The sequence below is a fragment of the Loxodonta africana genome, chromosome 3 (assembly GCF_030014295.1).
Source record: "Loxodonta africana isolate mLoxAfr1 chromosome 3, mLoxAfr1.hap2, whole genome shotgun sequence".
In the NCBI taxonomy this organism is placed as follows: domain Eukaryota; kingdom Metazoa; phylum Chordata; class Mammalia; order Proboscidea; family Elephantidae; genus Loxodonta; species Loxodonta africana.
Window position 1 is genome coordinate 137,083,155 of NC_087344.1, and position 21,578 is coordinate 137,104,732.

Sequence of the window (21,578 nt, forward strand, 5' to 3'; positions counted from 1 at the left end):
CTATTTTCAGCCAGTTTCAAATGTATCTCTACTTCTGGAATTCTTCCTGAAGTTAATGACCAAGACTGTTTTTAAGAGCCAAGATCAAGATGGGGCTGTACATTGCTCCGTGAAATGATCTTTGATCTTTGCGTTGCCAGTGCAAAGCTGTAATTATTTAATTATTCACTGCTTATTAAAAAAAAAAAACTATATTTTAAAAATAATGGAAAATTGAATGCAAATTGATTGTTTTGTTGTTGTTGTTAACTATCTTCAGGTTTTGTTATTACTCCCCTCAAGCCCCACCTCTTTTGTTCAGTTGCCTAGCCTGGAAAGAATGTCTAAGAAGTTTGGCTACAGCCAGGGAGGAGGCTAAGTCAAACTTGATTTCTGAAGCTTCTCCTGCCAAAATATTTAGCCCAATGTTTACAATTTTTAGCTTTTATATATATATATATGTAAAATTTATCACTTAGGGAAATAGAGAATTTCTGTGTTTCTGATTACAGGACAAGGTCTTTGTAATATACTCCCTCTTAACCATTTACACGGTGGGTACACCAATGGGCTCAAGCATAACAACTATCATGAGGATTGCACAGGACCAGGTGCAATCTGTTGTACATAGGGTCGCTGTTTTCTGACTGCCTGGCATCTAACAACAACAACCAGTATTCAAATGTACCTCCCATCCATGAGCTAGCTGCTCCTTGGAAACCGTATGGGGCAGTTCTACTCTGCCCTGTAGGGTCGCTATGAGTTGGTAATAACTGCATGGCAATGGGTTTTGGGGTTAATTTCAGTACATGTATCCACCTTTCCAGTCAGGCTGGTCTTGCTACTCCGTGAACATCCAACCTCATTTCTATGCTTTATGGCTCCTGTACCCAAAATATCATCTCCTGCCCATCATTTAAGAATTAACTATAGTCCCATTTTTTCAAGATAACTTTCCAAATGACACAGTTGGCTGCACCCAATTGAGCATTTGATTTTATTCCATCTTACAGATTATATTTGTTTCATAAATATGTCTTGTATTCCTTAGTAAACCATAAGATTTTTAGGTCAGGGATCACATTATGTATTTTTAAACCACATTATCAGATAAATTAATTCAAAGAGGCTCTCTTCTAAGGCCTATTAGGAATACAGGTTATTAAAGGACTTTATTTATTTTTTCCTCTCTAACTTGTTTTCTAACTCATTCTGGCTAATGATAGAGATTCAGGGTTTTCTAATTGCAAGCTGAACCAGGAAATTCTTAACGACACTGAGTGGACTCACAAAATTGTCAGGAAGCATAGAGAGCAGGCTCAGAAAATGAACAGAATAAACCAAAGCTACATAGCTTGGATCACAGCCGTACCACAGAGCTGGTGGTGCAGACATTGCTGACACCATTGCTGAATGCTGGATGCCTGCACATCCTGCCTTAATACCGATGTCCCTGGACACCAGGTGCTGTCACTGAGCACTACCTCAGCTGCCTCTGAGGACCGCCCTTGGTATTACTCAAACAAAAATGTCCGCAGTCCTTTCTTTGTATTAATAGTTCTACCTTCAAAACCATCTGTAGTTATTGGAGAAATAATATCATAAAAGTTTTTGGTTCAGAGCATATGCAACATCTTGTTAAAAAGCCCCACCCCCCCAATTTTTTTCCAGGAGGGTCTCCTGACAGTATAACGGAGCCTTCAATGTGCCTTCCCACCGTTCCTGAAGTCAGCTGTTTCTAGTAATGGGATTCATGATAAGACAAGCCACCCCACGCACACTGGCCAATGGCCTTACTTCTTTTGCTAGAAAATGATTTAATTGGTAAGAAAACGTGTTATGTGCAAAATATGAGAATAGAGCAGTAAGTCCATGGATGATGGTGTTGGGAGAAACTTGCTCAGCAGAAAAAGCACACCCAAGGTGTTTTTCCATTAAGGACAAATCATAGCACCCTCCACATTATGTGGCATTGGGAGCAACATAAGTAGTTGCTGCTGTGGCAAACTGAGCATTTAGCAATGGAAGTAGCCACTTCTTTAACAACAACAACAAAAAAGTTACAGTTGAGTCCGTTCTAACTCATAGTGACCCTATGGGACAGAGTAGAACTGCCCCATAAGGTTTCCAAGGAGCAGCTGGTGGATTCAAATTGCCGACCTTTTGGTTAGCAGCTGCAGTTCTTAACCACAGAGCCACCAGGCCTCCAACGTTGTTGAGCCAACACAAAATATCCATCCCTGGCCCCTGGCTGCTGGGTCTGTGAGGCCATGGAATAAACACTGGAGTACCTCGGAAAGCCATAGGATTAGCATCCACAGAACATGATTTCTTTTCCAATTTATTGTTAAGCATTTTCTCCAAAACTGGGGGTTTTGGGAAAGCATTTCCCTGGGCTACACATATGCTTTTGTTCTGGGACCATTTCAAAAGGTCCACCTGCATTTTCCCAAACCTCCTTAACACCAACATCTAACCTTGTTCTAAGTCCTATACAAAAACCAAACCTATTGCCATTGAGTTGATTCCGACTCATAAATTTCCATACAGTCAAACCATTATTCTTTGTCTTTGAAATGGCATTGGGTCATCACCTAGACTCTACCTCCTTTGAAACAAGTGGGCTTTGTTATGTATCACTGGGAGGATTTCCCTTGTCCACTGTCCTTTAAACTCACAGCAGTTCAGCTGTAGATGATTCCAGCATATGATGAAGAACCATGTGTAAACCACATTTGAATTTTTTTAGTCCTTACTTAATCGTTCAGATGGAACTCTATGAGATCATAGGCGTAGGCTTGCTGGGAGTGAGAGCCACATGTTTTTAGGACCACTTTTATGTGCACCATTTCTATGCAAGTGTGGTGTCCTGAAAACTCATCCAATCTTATGATTTTGTGTATACTATATCACCCAATTCATGATGTGCTTCTCAGGTCACATGGTCATCTTGATAGCCCATTCTCACCAATTTAAAACCAAACCAAACCCATTGCCATCGAGTCAATTCCAACTCATAGCTACCCTATAGGACAGAGGAGAACTGCCCCATAGACTTTCCAAGGAGCACCTGGTGGATTTGAACTGCTGAACTTTTGGTTAGTAGCTGTAGCACTTAACTACTACGCCACCAGGGTTTACCTCAGCAATTTAGTCATTGTCAAAACCTAGTAACAAGCCAGGGGCTGGTTTCTTAAATAGAGAAGAGGGTGTGTTTTGCTTTAAATATTTAGAGGCCTATTCTCAGTTTAGAAACCCTGGTGGCATAGTGGTTAAGTGCTACGGCTGCTAACCAAAAGGTCAGCAGTTTGAACCCACCAAGTGCTCCTTGGAAACTCTATGGGGCAGTTCTACTCTGTCCTATAGGGTCTCTATAAGTCGTAATCAACTCGACGGCACTGGGTTTCTCAGTTTGATTCTCTTTCAGAATTTGTCACAGGTTTCAGAGAACATCCTTTTTTTCCACAGACAAATCAATAATGTTACCATTAATAGCTAATCAGTGCCTATTATGAGTCAGACACTATTATCAGTACTTTATGTAATTAACTCATTTAATCTTCAGGATCATTCTATGATGTAGATGTTATGATTCTCATCCTTATTTTACAGATGAGGAAACTGACAAACAGAAAGGTTTAGTAAGTTACTTGAGGGCTTAACTTGCTCAGCTAGTTAGTGACAAACCTGGGATTTCAACCCAGGTAGTTTGGATCTGGAAGGGTCCTCGTGGCGCAGTGGTTACACATTCTGCTGCTAACCAAGGGTCAGTGGTTCGAACTCACCGACCACTCCAAAGGAGAAACATGTGGCAATCTGCTTCAATAAAGATTTACCAAAAAACCAAGCCCATTGTCATCAAGTTGGTTCCAACTCATAGTGACCCTAAAGGACAGAGTGGAACTGCCCCATAGGGTTTCCAAGGCTGTAATCTTTACGAAAACAGACTGCCACATCTTTCTCCTGCAGAGCAGGTAGTGGGTTTGAACCACCAACCTTTCAGTTATTAGTCGAGTGCTTAACCACTATGCCACCAGAGCTCCTTCCATAAAGATTTACAGCCTTGGGAACCCTATGGGGCAGTTCTACTTTGTCCTGTAGGGTTACTATGAGTTGAAATCAAATGGATGGCTAGTCTTTTTTTTTTTTTTAAGTTTGGATTCAGAGATCAGGTTGCTTTTAGGGTCTAAAAGAGATCATAAAATCAAGTAATAGAGTTGCTTGATTTGCAGCCTGGTTGAGTCATAGGGCTTTTATTTACTCAGTCCACACTCACCAGTGACGTACTTTCAGGTGACCCAGTATAATGAATCAGAGTACAACATTAAATGTTATATATGTTGCCTTCAAAAAATAAATAAATAAATACAAATAGAAAAGAAGAATTATAAGGATATTGGAGGTTCTCAGTTCTTGGAACATAGCAGAACAGGTAAGTCTAAAATCTCCCCACTACAAAGTCTGACAAACTATAACAAGAATCTTTTAAATGCATGGCTGAGCTTGTAAGAAAGTAATTGACTTCCAAGGAAACCGAGAGAATGAGAGTGGTAAATATTTGAGCTGATACTCGGCCTGCCCCCAGGGTTGGGTGGTTTGGGTTGGCCTCAATAGTCTAAAGGTTTGAGTTTGAGTTATCATGAAGGAATGATGAAGGTGTAAATTTGTAAAAATTGTCACTCAGTAACAAAATGCTTCTGAATCATTCTGTACTTTTATTTTGGCAAGAGACCTCCTGCGAAAAAATGGTAACCATGGGTCAGGAAGACACAATTCAAAAAACTAAGATTGTTCCTGGGTTAGTAATATGCTTGAGACCTCTGGCATAACAAACACAAAATCTCTCTTTCAACTCACTTTTAATAGAGTTTCTATAGATTGTTAAAAAATTATAAAACTTCAACATAAGCTTTACTCTGAGCAGTTATTCTATATGCATAAAAACAAACAAACTCATTGTTGTCAAGTCGGACTAGTAGTGATCCAATACAACAGAGTAAAACTGCCCCACAGGGTTTCCAAGGAGTGGCTGGTAGATTGGAACTGCTGACCTTTAGATTAGCAGCCCAGCTCTTAATCACCGCGCCACCAGGGCTCCCCATATGCATATAGGGAGACCATTTTGATTCCAGGACATCAAATGGCTCAAAGAAGCTAGGTACAATGAGGCTTATAAAGAGAAGAAGAGGGAGAAATATAGAATCAACCATTGGCTAATCTTAACGTAAACCGTGCCTTCTTCCCTTTACTGAGATTAACTGACATCAGTTACTTCTGGCTTGGCTGATAGTAATTTGACCTTCCACCCACCTTCAGCCAAGAGACTTTTTAAGATTTAAATTAAGAGGGAATGGTTTGACAGTTATCTTTTTCAATAGGATGAGATAAATTTACTTTGCCATAGAGCAGTTTCTGGCAGGCTTTTTATGGTTTTAATATTTGGCTTCTTGGATAAGAAAAGCCTTAAGATCAAAGTAGCATGTCTGTTATTGATGTTCCTATTCAACAAGATAAAGTCATACTGTAGATGAGATCACAATACAAAATTAAAAACATTCAAGGAAGCAATTTACCATGAGCCAGAATCACCATACAAAATTAATAGAAGGATGAGAGCCTCACAGGACTTTAAATAATCAAACAATACCTCAAAAGTATAAATAATTAAATAATAAAAAGTAATAAAAATAACTACAGGGTACTATAAAAAAGAACTAAAAAGTCTAAAAATGAAAAATATAGTCATTGTGCCAATTGTCTAATTATTGCCTCTCAGCTTCAAATTCACTTTTTGTGCTCGTTCTCTGATAACGGAACTGGGCCTTATAAATATTTCTCCTTTGCCAGCCAGCATAATATTAAGCCTTGTCCATAGTGGGCCTGGAGGGACACTGGAGGAGGAAGGGTTTTTTGTCTTCCTGTTTCTGGTATGCTATCTTACCAGGCTCCTGTGGAGAGCTTTTGCTCCATTATTCGGTTCCTACACAGTTTGTCCTGTGCAAGTCTCCTGCAGGGTGTAGATTTTTACAGTTTTTGACCCACTGGCAAACTCAGGCAGCTGTGATGGCATAGTCCAGAGTCCCAGATATTGTGGGCCTGCCTCATAGTCCATGCTGTTGCATCTTGGAACATACCTTTTCGTTGGTCCCAGGTATTCACACATACACCAAGGCCACTAGCTGCAAACCATCTCCCAACCTTTGTCCTGTTCAGGCACAGTAGTTAAGTGGTCAGCTGGTAATTGAAAGGCCAGCGGTTCAAACCCACCAGCAGCTCCACAGAAGAAAAGACAATCTACTCTGGTAAAGATTACAGCCTAGAAAACCTTATAGTGCAGTTCTACTCTGTGCTATAGGGTTGCTATGAGTCAAAATTGACTCGATGGTGCACAAAACAACCAGCCCAGAGCTGACCCAGCCCGAGATGGACATGGAAGTGTACTAGACACCTGAAGAGGAAGGCCCCTCAAGCTCCTAGCTCCAGCAGTATCCAACAGCCAGCAGCTTCTCCTGGCACCTAACAAGCTCTGAGGCTCAACAGCTTCCAGAGGGTAGATTCTCAACAAGTCCCACCAATGAGGTAATCAATGACTTCTTTACCATCCAGCAAGCCAAGGTCATACTCTTTCCAATGAGTCTGAATCTCAGCTGTAGTAGGGAGAGGGCATTTCTCCGGATGCTTATTTCAGCACTAGGGTAATTCCCACTTCTTATATCTGCGGGTTTTTTTATATCTGCTATTCCTATATCTTTACAGTTACCTTTAGCTCTCATTAGCCAATTCCCCTTTACTGCATTCCCCTGGTAATAACTATTTATATGAAACTCTCTCTATTCAAATGACTATGTGGTTTCTGTCTCCTGACTGGACCTAAACAACAAAGAATTGATACCAGGAATGGTCCCAGGAGACAGGAGATAGCCCTACCAAGATGGCCTCCTGGAAATCTCCTTACAACCAGTTGACTGAAGAGAAAAATCTTGTGCCTGATATGCCAGTACCACCCGAAAGTGGGCAGCTGCAGCACTACAGCCCCAGTCAGGAGTAACATGCAGGAAGTTCCCTCCCAATAGTCAGAACATCAAGTGTTACATTTGGTTGTCCACAATATCTAGAGTGAGAAATGGCTAGAAATACAGGTCTATGATTTATGGGCAGTCGCTAATGGTTTGGCTGGATGGTCAAGGACTTGGAAAGAACAATATTAAAAGATTGGTGAAAAGGAGCTTATGGGCAAAATGGACACAGACTGTGTCCCATGTGAATGCCTGCCAAAAGGCCACTATTGCAAAGGAGGCTCTTAATGATCAGGTGGACAAAATGTACTCTGTTAGATGTCAATCAGCATCACAGTCCTTGCTTAGTGGTCCTGTGAGCAAAGTAGCTGCGGTGGTAGAGATGGCAGAGATGAAACCTATGCATGGGTTTAATTGCATGGACTTTCCTTCGCCAAAGCTGACCTGGCCTGTTGAGTGCCTAATCATTCATCAGCACAGACCAACATTAAGCCTTCCATATTGCATTATTTCTTGGGTTTGTGGGGGCTAAACCAACCATCTAGTGGCAGGCTAGTTACATAGGACATCTGCAGTGATGAAGTGGGCATTGCAATAGACACATTCTGGATATAAATTTACCTTCCCTGCCATCAATGCTACCACCATCCATGGACCCACAGAATTCACCATTATGGCATGTCTTGCAGCATTATATCTGATCAAGAAACTCATTTCACAGAATAGGAAGTGCAACGTGGGCCCTTGCCCATGGAATTAACTGATCTTACCACATATTCTGTAACCTGAATGTGGCCAGCTTAACTGAAGATAGACTAGCTTGCTAAAAATTCAGTTGTGATGCCGACTGGGAGACAACATCCGGAAATAATGGATTTTTGTTTTAGAAGATGCAGTATATACTCTGGATTCATTAAATGATGCTCTCACTCACATAGGTAGAAAATATGGAACCAGGAATCAAGGAGTGAAAGTGAGCTGTTCCTCTCACTGTTACACCTAATAATGCACCTGAAGAACTTTTGCTTTTTTCATCCCACCTCTTCTGGCCCAGCACTAACTTGTGTCTCTTTTGGTCGCAACTTATTTTCCAGAACTGGTCACATGGCTCTATCTAACTATAAAAAAAAAAAAAAAAACCATTGCCATTGAGTTGATTCCGACTCATAGCAACCCTATAGGATAGAGTAGAACTGCCCCATAGGGTTTCCAAGGAGTGGCTGGTGGATTCAAACTGCCAACCATTTGGTTAGCAGCAGAGCTCTTAATCACTGTGCCACCAAGTCTCCTACCTAACTATAGACGGTCAGAAAGTACCATAATCCCAGTAGGCAGATGTGCTGGTTAAGGTTATGTCATCTTGGCTGGGTCTTGATTCTCAGGGGTTTGGCAGTTATGTAATGATGTAGTTCTGCAGTTACATAATGATGTTGTTTGGTAGTTATGTAATTTGGCAGTTATGTGATGATGCAGTTATCCTCCATTTTGTGATATAATATAATCAGCTCCATAATGTGATCTGATATGATCAGCCAATCAGTTGTAAGGGGAGTTTCCTTAGGGGCGTGGCCTGCATCCAATATATATGGACATTCTGGCAAAGTGTGCTGGCTTTTGCTTGCTCTAGATGCTGCATCCAGTTCATCATTATCTGACCTTTGGTTCTTGGGACTTGAACCAGCAGCCTGATGTATTGCCTTCCAACCCTGGGATTCATTGGCCTCTATACAGCTTGTGAGCCAACAGCTTGCTGTCTTATTTGCTGATCTTGGATTCATCAGCTTCCACAACCCATGAACCAGTAGCCTGCTGTCTGACCTGCCAATCTTGTGTTCATCAACTCCTGCAGCTATGTGAGTCAAGTGAAGCCTCCAGCCTGACACCTGACCCAGACTTGGGACTTGCCAGCCTCTACAACCATGTGAGGCATTTCCTTGAGATAAATCTCTCTCTCTACTCTCTCTCTTCCTCTCTGTCTCTATATATATGCTTCACTGGTTTTGCTTCTCTAGAGAACCCAATCTAGGACAAGAGAGGTCAGAAATACTTGGTGAATAGTACAAATGACAGTTACACCCTATAACTGGTTAATTCTGGGTAATTAGCATGAAGCAAAAGCAAGCTGATGGAAGGGCCATAATCACCAGCTTGTCATTAACCCCAATTATTCTGCTAGTTTACGGTTCTCTACATGAAATTACTTACCAGCTTAGAGAACTTGGGCAAATGTTTTACATTATTAGCTGCAGTTTTCTCATCTCCAAAGTGGGGATAACTAATAATATATACTTCAAAGTTTATGCAAATCAAAGAAGCTAATACATGAGAAATTATTTGTGAAGATCTAATTAAATCTTAATTGTTTTATTACTATAACTGTTAATCTATTAATTTAAGTAGTAGCATGTCATAGCCATATTTGATCCATAATTTCATTTGAACCCTCAACCAGTAATTTTTGGTTAGTTCGGTAATGCGACATAAGGCTTTACAGCTTTGACTAGCATATGTGTTTTAAAAAGGTTTGCCTCACTATTAAGACACTAGCAATTTCAAGTCCTCTGTCATTTATAAGTAACACAGAAATAAGTAAATGCATTAGAATAATGAGGCAAAATTTTAAACATCAAAACTCAAAAGAACATGGAATATGCATGTAATTCTGTGACTGATGGTGGCCTGCTCTACTCTTAAATGGGGTGCAATGCTCCTACTATCAAAGGCAGAGACCAAGGAATGACCTTCATTAAAAATGGGAAGCAAATTTATTATACAGCATAACTTGAAATAAAGACAGGGTGAACTCTAGGCATAGTAAGGTAATTGTTCGATAAATATTACTTTATGAATTGGACAAATGAGTCAATTTAAAAATTGCTTAATATTGCCAAACTTGTTGTAAATTGTTACTGTTTTTTAACTGAAAAGGAATGCTTAGGAGTTTCTAACAGCATCTCAGAACTACTATACTCTGTTTCTGTGGGTAGATCTATAGGATAGATTATAGCTATCATGGAATTTCACTCAGGTGGTGCCCAGTGTGATGGGAATTTATGGGCACTCCCTTTCATTTCTAGAACAAAAGTTCTTTGAAGATCTTCACTTTAAGAAAGCTTCACCATGAATTGTTTTAATAAATTATATGAGTTTGGTGATGGCTCTAAATGAAGAGGTTAATGGACATAAAGGAACCATGTTTTAGAAGTTAGACTCTCATACTTACTGTGTTTTTATTTTAATAACAGGCTTTTAGAGATATAATTCACATTACCATACAATTCACCCATTTAAAGTGTACAATTCAGTGGGTTCTATTACATTCACAGAGTTGTCCAACAATCATGACAATCAATTATAAAACTTTTTCATCACTCCAAAAAGAAGCTCTGTACCCATTAGCTGTCCCTCCCCATTCCCTCTCCCCACCCGCTGACCAACCAGCCCTAGCTGACTACTAATCTACTTTCTGTCTCTATAGATTTGCCTAATCTGGACACTTTATATTAATGGAATAATATAATACATTTCATATTAATGGAATTATACAATATATGGGTGGCTTTTTCAAACAGAATAATGTTTTCAAGATTAATCCTTGTTACTGTATTTTTATGCAAATAACACGCTGGTATACGTTTTTTTGCCAACCGCGAAACCCCCTCGTACATTATTCCCCTAGCCACGCTATGCGCGTTATATGTGTGAGTGCGTTATTTGTAAAAACATACCATATACCATGCATCAGTACTTCATTCCTTTCTATCACCAAATAATAGTCCATAATACGAATAGACCACAATTTATTTATCCATTTATCAGTTAATGGACATTTGGATTGTTTCTGCTTTTTGACTATTGTAAACAATGTTTGTATTGACTTCCTAGGGCTGCCTTAACAAAATGTCACAAAGTAGGTGGCTTTAAAGAACAGAAGTCCAAATCAGGGTGTTAGCCATGTTGATGCTTTCTGAGGGCTCTTGAGAAAGAAACTGTACCATGCCTCTCTCCTAGCTTCTCCTGGGTCCCAGTAATACTTGTCTTTCCTTGGCGTGCATCTTCCTCTGTAGTTACATAGCTGTATTTCCTGTCTGTATCTGTCTCTGGGTCTCTTTTACAAAACACCACTCAGATGGGATTATAACCCACTCTTCTCTAGTAGGATCTCATGTTAACTGATAACATCTTCAAAGACCCTATTTCCAAACAAGGTCCCATTCAGAGGTACCAGGGTCAGGACTTAAGCATGTATTTTGGGAGGATACAATGCAATCCATAACAATGTTGCTATAAACATTTGCTTACAAGTTTTTGCATGGACATATATTTTCATTTCTCTAGGGTATATACCTAGGATGGAAATTTCTGGGACATATAATAATTTTGATGGAAACCCTGGTGGCATAGTGGTTAAGTGCTACAGCTACTAACTGAAAGGTCGACAGCTCTAATCCACCAGGCGCTCCTTGGAAACTCTATAGGGCAGTTCTACTCTGTCCTGTATGGTTGCTATGAGTCAAAATCGATTTGATGGCCACAGGTTTTTAAAATAATAATTCTGTTTAACATTTTGAGGAATTACCAGGCTGTTTTTTAAAGCAGCTGTACCAATCATTTACATTCCCTTCAGCAGTTTATGAGTGTCTCAATTTCTCCACATTTTTCCCAACCCTCGTTATTGTCTGTGTTTCTGATTATAATCATCTGTTATGTATTGAATATGTCCTCCAAAAATATGGGTTGTAAATCCTAACCCCTATTCTGCAGATGTAATCCCATTTGGGAATAGAGTTTTCTTTATTCTGTCCTATAGGGTCGCTATGAGTCAGAATTGACTGAGGGCACTGGGTTTATTATGTTAATGACGCCATATCAGTGTAAGGAGTGTTTTAAGCCAATCACTTTTGAGATATAAAAGGGACAGACCAGGCACAGAAGAAAGCAAGCACAGTTGGAGGAAGATAGATACCATATCACCTGAAGATTGTGAAAGAACCCAGAACAGAAGTCGAAAAGAGAAAAGGACCTTCTCCCAGAGATGAAAGAAAGAGAAAGCCTTCCCCTAGAGCCAGTACTCTGAACTTGGACTTCGAGCCTCCTAAACTGTGAGAAAATAAATTTCTGCTCATTAAAGCCAGCCACATACGGTATTTCTGTTATAGCAGCACTAAGAAACTAAGACACCATCCTAGTGGGTATAAAGTGATCTCTCATTGTGGTTTTGATTTGCATTTCCCCAATGACTAATGATTTTGAGCATCTTTTCATGTGCTTATTGTATAAGGTATGAAGAAATACCTATGCAGATCCTTTGCCTATTTTTTTATTTGTATTATTTGTCGTATTATTATAATGTTCTAGGAGTTCTTGTGAGATGCGTGATTTGGAAATATTGTCTCACATTCAGTGGATTGCCTTTTCACTTCATCATGATGTCCTTTGAAGCAAAAATATTTTTACCTTTTTTGTTGTTGTTGTTGTTAGGTGCTGTCAAGTCAGTTCCAACTCATAGCGACCCTATGCACAACAGAACGATACACTGCCCAGTCCTGAGCCATCCTTACAATCGTTGTTATGCTTATGCTCATTGTTGCAGCCACTGTGTCAATCCACCTCATTGAGGGCCTTCCTCTTTTCCGCTGACCCTGTACGCTGCCAAGCATGATGTCCTTCTCCAGGGACTGATCCCTCCTGACAATGTCTCCAAAGTATGTAAGATGCAGTCTCGCCATCCTTGCTTCTAAGGAGCATTCTGGCTGCACTTCTTCCAAGACAGATTTGTTCATTCTTTTGGCAGTCCATGCTATATTCAATATTCTTCGCCAACACCACAATTCAAAGGCGCCAACTCTTCTTCGGTCTTCCTTCTTCATTGCCCAGCTTTCACATGCATATGATGTGATTGAAAATACCATGGCTTGGGTCAGGTGCACCTTAGTCTTCAGGGTGACATCTTTGCTCTTCAACACTTTGAAAAGATCCTTTGCAGCAGATTTACCCAATGCAATGTGTTGTTTGATTTGTTGACTGCTGCTTCCATGGCTGTTGATTGTGGATCCAAGTAAAATGAAATCCTTGACAACTTCAATCTTTTCTCCATTTATTATGATGTTGTTCATTGGTCCAGTTGTGAGGATTTTTGTTTTCTTTATGTTGAGGTATAATCCATACCGAAGGCTGTGGTCTCTGATCTTCATTAGGAAGTGCTTCAAGTCCTCTTCACTTTCAGCAAGCAAGGTTGTGTCATCTGCATAACACAGGTTGTTAGTGAGTCTTCCTCCAATCCTGATGCCCCGTTCTTCTTCATATAGTCCAGCTTCTCGGATTATTTGTTCAGCCTACAGATTAAATAGTTATGGTGAAAGAATACAACCCTGCCACACACCTTTTCTGACTTTAAACCAATCAGTATCCCCTTGCTCTGTCTGAACAACTGCTTCTTGATCTATGTAAAGGTTCCTCATGAGCACAATTAAGTGTCCTGGAATTCCCATTCTTCGCAGTGTTATCCATAGTTTGTTATGATCCGCACAGTCGAATGCCTTTGTGTAGTCAATAAAACACAGGTAAACATCCTTCTAGTATTCTCTGCTTTCAGCCAGGATCCATCTGACATCAGCAATGATATCCCTGGTTCCACGTTCTCTTCTGAAACCAGCCTGAATTTCTGGCAGCTCCCTGTTGATATACTGCTGCAGCCATTTTTGGATGATCTTCAGCAAAATTTTGCTTGCATGTGATATCAATAATATTTTTCCATAATTTCCACATTCAGTTGGATCACCTTTCTTGGGAATAGGCACAAATATGGATCTCTTCCAGTCAGTTGACCAGGAAGCTGTCTTCCATATTTCTTGTCATAGACGAGTGAGCACCTCCAGCGCTGCATCTGTTTGTTGAAACATCTCAATTGATAAGCCATCAATTCCTGGAGCCTTGTTTTCTGCCAGTGCCTTCAGAGCAGCTTGGACTTATTCCTTCAGTGCCATCGATTCCAGATCATATGCTCCTGAAATAGTTGAATATCAACTAATTCTTTGTGGTATAACGACTCTGTAATCCTTCCATCTTCTTTTGATGCTTCCTGCGTCATTTAATATTTTCCCCGTGGAAGCATTCACTATTGCAACTTGAGGCTTGAATTTTTTCTTCAGTTCTTTCAGCTTGAGAAACACCAAGCATGTTCTTCCCTTTTGGTTTTCCATCTCCAGCTCTTTGCACATGTCACTATAATACTTTACTTTGTCTTTTCGAGAGGCCCTTTGAAATCTTCTGTTCAGTTCTTTCACTTCAGCATTGCTTCCTTTTGCTTTAGCTGCTCAACATTCATGAGCAAGTTTCAGAGTCTCCTCTGACATCCATCTTGGTCTTTTCTTTCTTTCCGTCTTTTCAGTGACCTCTTGCTTTCTTCATGGTTGATGTCCTTGATGTAATTCCACAACTCGTCTGGTCTTCAGTCACTAATGTTCTACACGTCAAATCTATTCTTGAGATGGTCTCTAAATTCAGGTGGAATATACTCAAAGTCATATTTTGGCTCTCGTGGGCTTGCTCTGATTTTCTTCAGTTTTAGCTTGAACTTGCATATGAGCAATTGATGGCCTTGTTCTGATTGATGATATTGAGCTTTTCCATCGTCTCTTTCCACAGATGTAGTCAATTTGATTTCTGTGTGTTCCATCTGGTGAGGTCCATGTGTATAGTTGCCTTTTATGTTGGTGAAAGAAGGTATTTGCAATGAAGAAGTCGTTGGTCTTGCAAAATTCTATCATTCGATCTCTGGCATTGTTTCTACCACCAAGGCCATATTTTCCAACTACTGGTCCTTCTTCTTTGTTTCCAACTTTTGCATTCCAATTGCCAGTAATTATCAAAGCATCTTGATTGCATGTTTGATCAATTTCAGACTGCAGCAGCTGATAAAAGTCTTCTATTTCTTCATCTTTGGCCCTAGTGGTTGGTGCATAAATTTGAATAATAGTCATATTAACTGGTCTTCCTTGTAGGCATATGGATATTATCCTATCACTGACAGTGTAGTACTTCAGGATAGATCTTGAAACGTTCTTTTTGACAATGAATGCAACACCATTCCTCTTCAAGTTGTCAATCCCAGCATAGTAGACTATATGATTGTCAGAATCAAAATGGTCAATACCAGTCCATTTCAACTCACTAATGCCTAGGATATCAATGTTTATACGTCCCATTTCATTTTTGACAATTTCCAATTTTCCTAGATTCATACTTTGTACATTTCCAAGTTCCGATTATTAATGGATGTTTGCAGCTGTTTCTTCTCATTTGGAGTCGTGCCACATCAGCAAATGAAGGTTCCGAAAGCTTTACTCCAACCACGTCATTAAGGTCGACTCTACTTTGAGGAGGCAGCTCTTCCCCAGTCATATTTTGAGTGCCTTCCTACCTTGGGGGCTCATCTTCCAGCACTATATCAGACAATGTTCCGCTGCTATTCATAAGGTTTTCACTGGCTAGTGCTTTTCAGAAGTAGACTGCCGGTCCTTCTTCCCAGGCTGTCTTAGTCTGGAAGCTCAGCTAAAACCTGTCCTCCATGGGTGACCCTGCTGGTATCTGAATACCGGTGGCACAGCTTCCAGCATCACAGCAACACACAAGCCCCCACAGTATGACAAACTGACAGACACGTGGGGGATTTTTACTTTTGGTAAAGTATAATTTATTTATACATTTTCATTTATGCTGTAGATGCATTATCTAAGAAGGCTTCTACAAACCCAAGGTGTCTTAGTTACCTGGTGCTTCTAGAATAACAGGAATACCACAAAAAGATGGCTTTAACAAAGAGAAATGTATTTTCTCACAGTCTAGTAGACTAGAAGTCCAAATTCATGGCGTCAGCTTCAGGGGAAGGCCTTCTCTCTCTTTTGGCTCTGGAGGAAGATCCCTGTCATCAATCACCTGCTGGACTAGGAGCTTCACCTTGCAGGAACCCCGGGTTCAAAGGACACACTTTGCGCCTGGCACTGCTTTCTTGGTGGTATGAGGTCCCCCCTTTCTGCTTGCTTCCCTTTCCTTTTACCTCTTGTGAGAGAAAAGGTGGTGGAGGCCACACCCCAGGGAAACTCCCTTTACATTAGATCAGGGATGTGACCTTAGTAAGGGTGAAACAATCCCACCCTAATCCTTTTAACATAAAATTACAATCACAAAATGGAGGACAACCACACAATACTGGGAATCATGGCCTAACCAAGTTGACACATATTTTTGGGGACACAATCCAATCCGTGATATAAGGTTACACTGATTTTCTTCCAAGAATCTTATAGTTTTTGTTCTACAATCCATTTTAAGTTTATCTGTATGTATTATGTGAGGTAGGCGTCCATCGTCATTCTTTTGTATGTGGATATAGCACCATTTTTTGTAGATACAGTTCTTTGCCTTTGAATTGTCTTAGCACCCATGTCAAAAATCAATTGACCATAAATATGAGGGTTTATTTAGGACCTCTCAGTTCTATCTATCTTATTTATCTGTATGTTTGTCCTTATGCCATTTACCACACTGTTTTGATTAGCTTTGTAATATGTTTTTAAATTGGGAAGTGTAAGTCTTCCAATTTTGTTCTTTTTCAAGATTTTTTGGTTATTCTGGATTCTTTGCATTTCTGTATGAATTTTAGGATGAGCTTTTCAATTCCTACAAAAAAGGCAGGTCAGATATTTATAGAGGTTTTACTAAATTTGTAGGTCAATTTAGAGAGTATTGCCATCTTAATAATATTAAGCCTTCTGTCCACAAACATAGGAACCATAACTGTAACCCAGTGCTGTTGAGTTGATACTCACTCATAGTGACCCTATAGGACAGAGTAGAACTGCCCATAGATTTTCCAAGGAGTGCCTAGTGGATTCGAACTGCCATCCCTTTGGTTAGCAGCCATAGCACTTAACCACTATACCACCAGGGTTTCCAAACATAAGAAGCCTTTTCATTTACATAAATCTTCTTTAATTTCTTTCAACAGTGATGCTGTGCTACCAGTATGTCAAATACCAGCAGAGTCACACATGGTGTCAGGGTTCAGCAAAGCTTTCAGACTAAGACAAACTAGGAAGAAAGGCCTGGAAATCTACTTCCAAAAATTAGCCAATGAAAACCTTATGGATCACAACATTGTCCAACTAGCTTGCTTTGGACACATCATCAGGAGGGCTTAATCACTGGAGGAGGACATATATTTAAAGTAGAGGGTCAGGAAGGGTGAGGGAGACCTTTGGTGAGCTGGACTGGAAGAATAGTCACAACAATGGACTCAAACATGCCAACAATCATGAGGATGACACAGGACTGGGCATTTTGTTCTGTTGAACATGAGGTTGCCATGAATCAGATCAACTCAGTAACAGCTTTCTTATACCCTGCAACTCATTTATTAGTTCTAATACACCCTTTTAGTGGGTTCCTTAGAATTTTCTTGTTTACTAACCTAAAGTTTGGTGATTTGAGCCCACCCAGTGGCATTGTGAAAGAAAGGCCTAGCGATCTGCTTCTATAAAGGCTACAATTGAGAAAACTCTATGGAGCAGTTCTACTATGTAACACATGAGGTCACCATGAGTTGGAATCAACTCAGTGGCAATGGGTTTGGTTTGTTTTTTTTTTAAAGGATTTTCTAGATCATGTCATCTACAAATACTGTATTTTCATACAAATAACATGTGCCTTCTATGTTTGTTTGGCAACCACTCTCTCTCCGACCCCTGTGAGGTGTTTTGTAAGTGCCATTATGCCAAATTTTTCACATGTTGCTGTAAAAAAATTTAGGATAATGTGCTTGCAAAAGTATCTCACAAGGGGAGAAAGCTGTTGGCAAACATAGAAGGCGTGCATTATTTGTGTAAAAATACAATAGTTTTATTCATGTCTTTTCAATCTGGATGCCTATTATTTCATTTTCTTGCCTAATTGCCTTGTGTGGAATCTCTAGTTGAACACTGACTAGAAGTGGCTAGAGCAGACATCCTTTCTTTGTTCCTCATTTTAGGGTAAAAGCATTCAGTCTTCCACTAATAAATGTGGTGTTAGCTGTTGGATCCCTGGTGGCATAGTGGTTAAGAGCTTGGCTGCTAACCAAAAAGTTGACAGTTTAAATCCACCAGCCGCTTCTTGGAAACCCGATGGGGCAGTTCTACCCTGTCCTATAGGGTTGCCACAAGTTGGAATTGACTTGATGGCAACAGGTTTGGTGGGTTTGTCCTTTATCAGATTCAGGAAGTTCCCTTCTATTCATAGTTGGTTGAATGTTTTTATCATGAATGGGTTTTCTCAGGTACTTTTTCTTCATGTATTGAGACGATCAAGGGTTTTTGTTCTTTATTCTACTGATATGGTGTATCACAGTAATTCCTTTGTTTTCCTAGGATAAATCCAACTTGTTCCTGGTGTATATTCCTTTTTATATGCTTATGTGTTCAGTTTGCTAATATTTTGTTAAGGATTTTTGATCTATATTTACAAGAAATGTTGGTCTGTAGTTTTCTATTCTTGTAATGCCTTTATATGGTTTTGCTATTGGGGTAACACTGACCTCAAAGAATGAATTGGAAAATATTCCCTCTTTTTCAGTTTTCTGGAAGAGGTTTTGAAGAATTGGAATTAATTCTTTTAAAAAAAATGTTTTATATAATTCACCGGTAAAGCCATCTGGGCCTGAGCCATCTTTATGAGAAGTTTTTAAATTAAAATTAAATCACTTTACTTGTTTTAGGTCTATTCAGATTTTCTATTTTTTCCTGAGGCAGTTTCACTAGTCAATTCACTAGTGAATTTCTAAGAATTTGTCCATTTCCTCTAAGGAATCTAATTTGTTGACTCACATTATTTACAGCATTCCTTTATAATCATTTTTATTAAAGTTGGTCCCCTTTGCTGGGATAGTTTTTGAGGTTAGTGTTTGGTGTTTGTTCTGACTGCAGAAGGACTGTTCTTAATTATTTCATTCCCTGGTTCTTCTTGGTAAACTAGCTTACCTATGGGTCAGTTTGTTGCTCCCATGATCCTACCAGCCTCATTTTAACTGCTTACCACCAAAAATCTCCACTGTTCTTGAGAATGTCTGTTGTTTTGAATAATCCCCACACTCTGTTCCAAGTAAAGTGAATTCCTTTGGGGAGAATTTTAGAGTTCTCTGTTCTTAGGGCATGACTTTCTCCCTGGACAAAATCTCCAAGCCACTGCTCTGGAGCTGGAGTAGACTGATATTAGCCCACTTCTCTTGGAGTGACGTTCTGCTTTATGAGAAGGGTGCTGGGAAGAACTGGTAGCCTCTGGTCTTCTTAGCTTGCCTCTCACTATGTGAAACTTATTCTCAGTAGGTGAACTGGGGCAAGAATGCTCAGGACCCCATTATTCTTGGCCTGCATTCCTGAAGTAGAAACTCTGACCTATGAATGGGGCTTGGAGGAGAAAAAGACACCTAACTCCTTATTCTCTTACCTGGAATTTAGTTCTGCCGCACAGGGGTGGGGGAGAGTATAGAAACGCTGATAGCCTATCCCTCACTGGGAGATACTCTGCCCTTGACTATGACCTGGGGGAAAGGGAGCCCTATAGTCTTGGTGACCTGCACCCAATGTGGTACTTCCATCACCCCGAGCTAGGAGAGAGAGTAGAAAGGAAGTAGGTCATGGCTCAGGTGTCATAGACTCTCAGTGTTCCTACCAAGCTTTAGTAGATTTTCTTGAATAAATGATTTTTTATTTTCTATATGTCTTTAGGAAACCCTGGTAGTGTAGTAGTTAAGTGCTATAGCTGCTAACCAAAAGGTGAGTAGTTTGAATACACCAGGTGTTCCTTGGAAACTCTATGGGGCAGTTCTACTCTGTCCTGTAGGGTCACTATGAGTCCGAATTGACTCAACAGCAATAGGTTTTTTTTTATATGTCTTTAGGATAATTTCCAGAAACTTTAGGTTTTTTTTTTTTTTTTTAATTTTCACCATTTATGGTTATTTCACTTGGAAGCAGATCTGTGAAGCTCCTCATGCGGCCATTCCAGAAGTTGTCTCTAATGCTTATTTTCTGTAAATAACAAAAAAGCCTAAAAAACTACTTAGAGGAAGAGTAGTTTTCACACCTCTTTTTCTTATGTTGCAGAGTTTGGGAGCTAATTTTTTTTTAAATGTCTTTGGTTTTTGCTTATTAAAACTGCATTTCGGTTTCCAAATGGAACTTGTATAACAATTTTCTTAGTATCTGTAAGAGTCCCTGGGTGGCACAAATGGTTAAGCACTTATCTACTAGCTGAAAGACTGGTGGTTCAAACTCACCCAGAGGTACCCCAGGAGCAAGCCTGGCGATCTGCTTCCAAAAGGTCACAGCCTTGAAAACCCTATAAAGCAGTTCTACCCTGCATACATGGGGTCACCATGAATTGGAATCGACTCCACAGCAACTAACAGCAACATAACAGTCTTCTTAGTATCTGCACTTGGTATCTAGACTTTGACCTGGATAAACATTTTAAATGATCTACATTACATAATGTTTAAGAAAATTAAAGTGTTCTTGTTAAAAAAAAAAACTCTAAAATTTCTACTTGATTGTAAATAATGATGTAGCAAAACAAATATACAAAAAGAGGTGAATAAGTAGATTAAAACATTTAAAACCTTCAAGAAAAAAAGAGCAAATGTACAGTGAATTATTAATATGCTCTGAGAGCAGAGGAAACAGTTGTGCTCATAAGTAATCAACACAAGTTTTAACCTTGACCTAACCTTTTGAAAAAATAATAGTTGTTATCATAGAATAAGACATTGCTCTAAACATTTTATGTAAAAGTTTAGTCTTGTAAGGTAGAACTTCTTTTGTTGGTTTTGTTTTTTAAAAAAGCTGACAAGAAGCATTTATATGAGAAGTCCTAGGTAAAAATATTTCTTATATCATTTGAATGGCTGTATCAAAAGAATTATTTTTAAGTGAAAATCCTGGTGAACTTACTCGAAGGCAAAGACCTTATATCGTCTTTCCCACGAATCTGAAGCATATCAGGCATATGCCATTTGGATGTAGCACGTGCTTGATAATGTCATCTACTTACTTCTCTATCACTTCTCTTAATTTTTGACACTTTTGGCCTCAGGTTCACAGTATTTCTCTCTACTCAAGACCCTACAGTCATCCTGAGTGAATCTCTTCATCATGATGACCTCTACGTTCCATATCTTCCTTATCTCAAAATGCCTCTTGACCACTTTAAGTCAGCCACTCATTCCTACTGTCAAAAAATATAAATAAATAAACTTTAAGCATATAAAAAGATTTTGAAACTCAAAAATTATAAAAATATAGATAAGAACCATAAGTTCCACTTTTCAAATTTTGTTATTGGAGTGTAATTTAGTAAAATTCCTTTAAGAAGCAATTTGATGGTATTTATCAAATGAAAATTGTATATATTTTTAACCCAGAGATGCCAGTTATTAGTGTCTTCCCTAGATAGAAACGTGGATGCTTATTACATTATTGCATTTTTGTAGTTGCAAAGAACTAGAAATAATTCAGATAGCCTTCTTCAGTGTTGCATTTTGTTAATCAG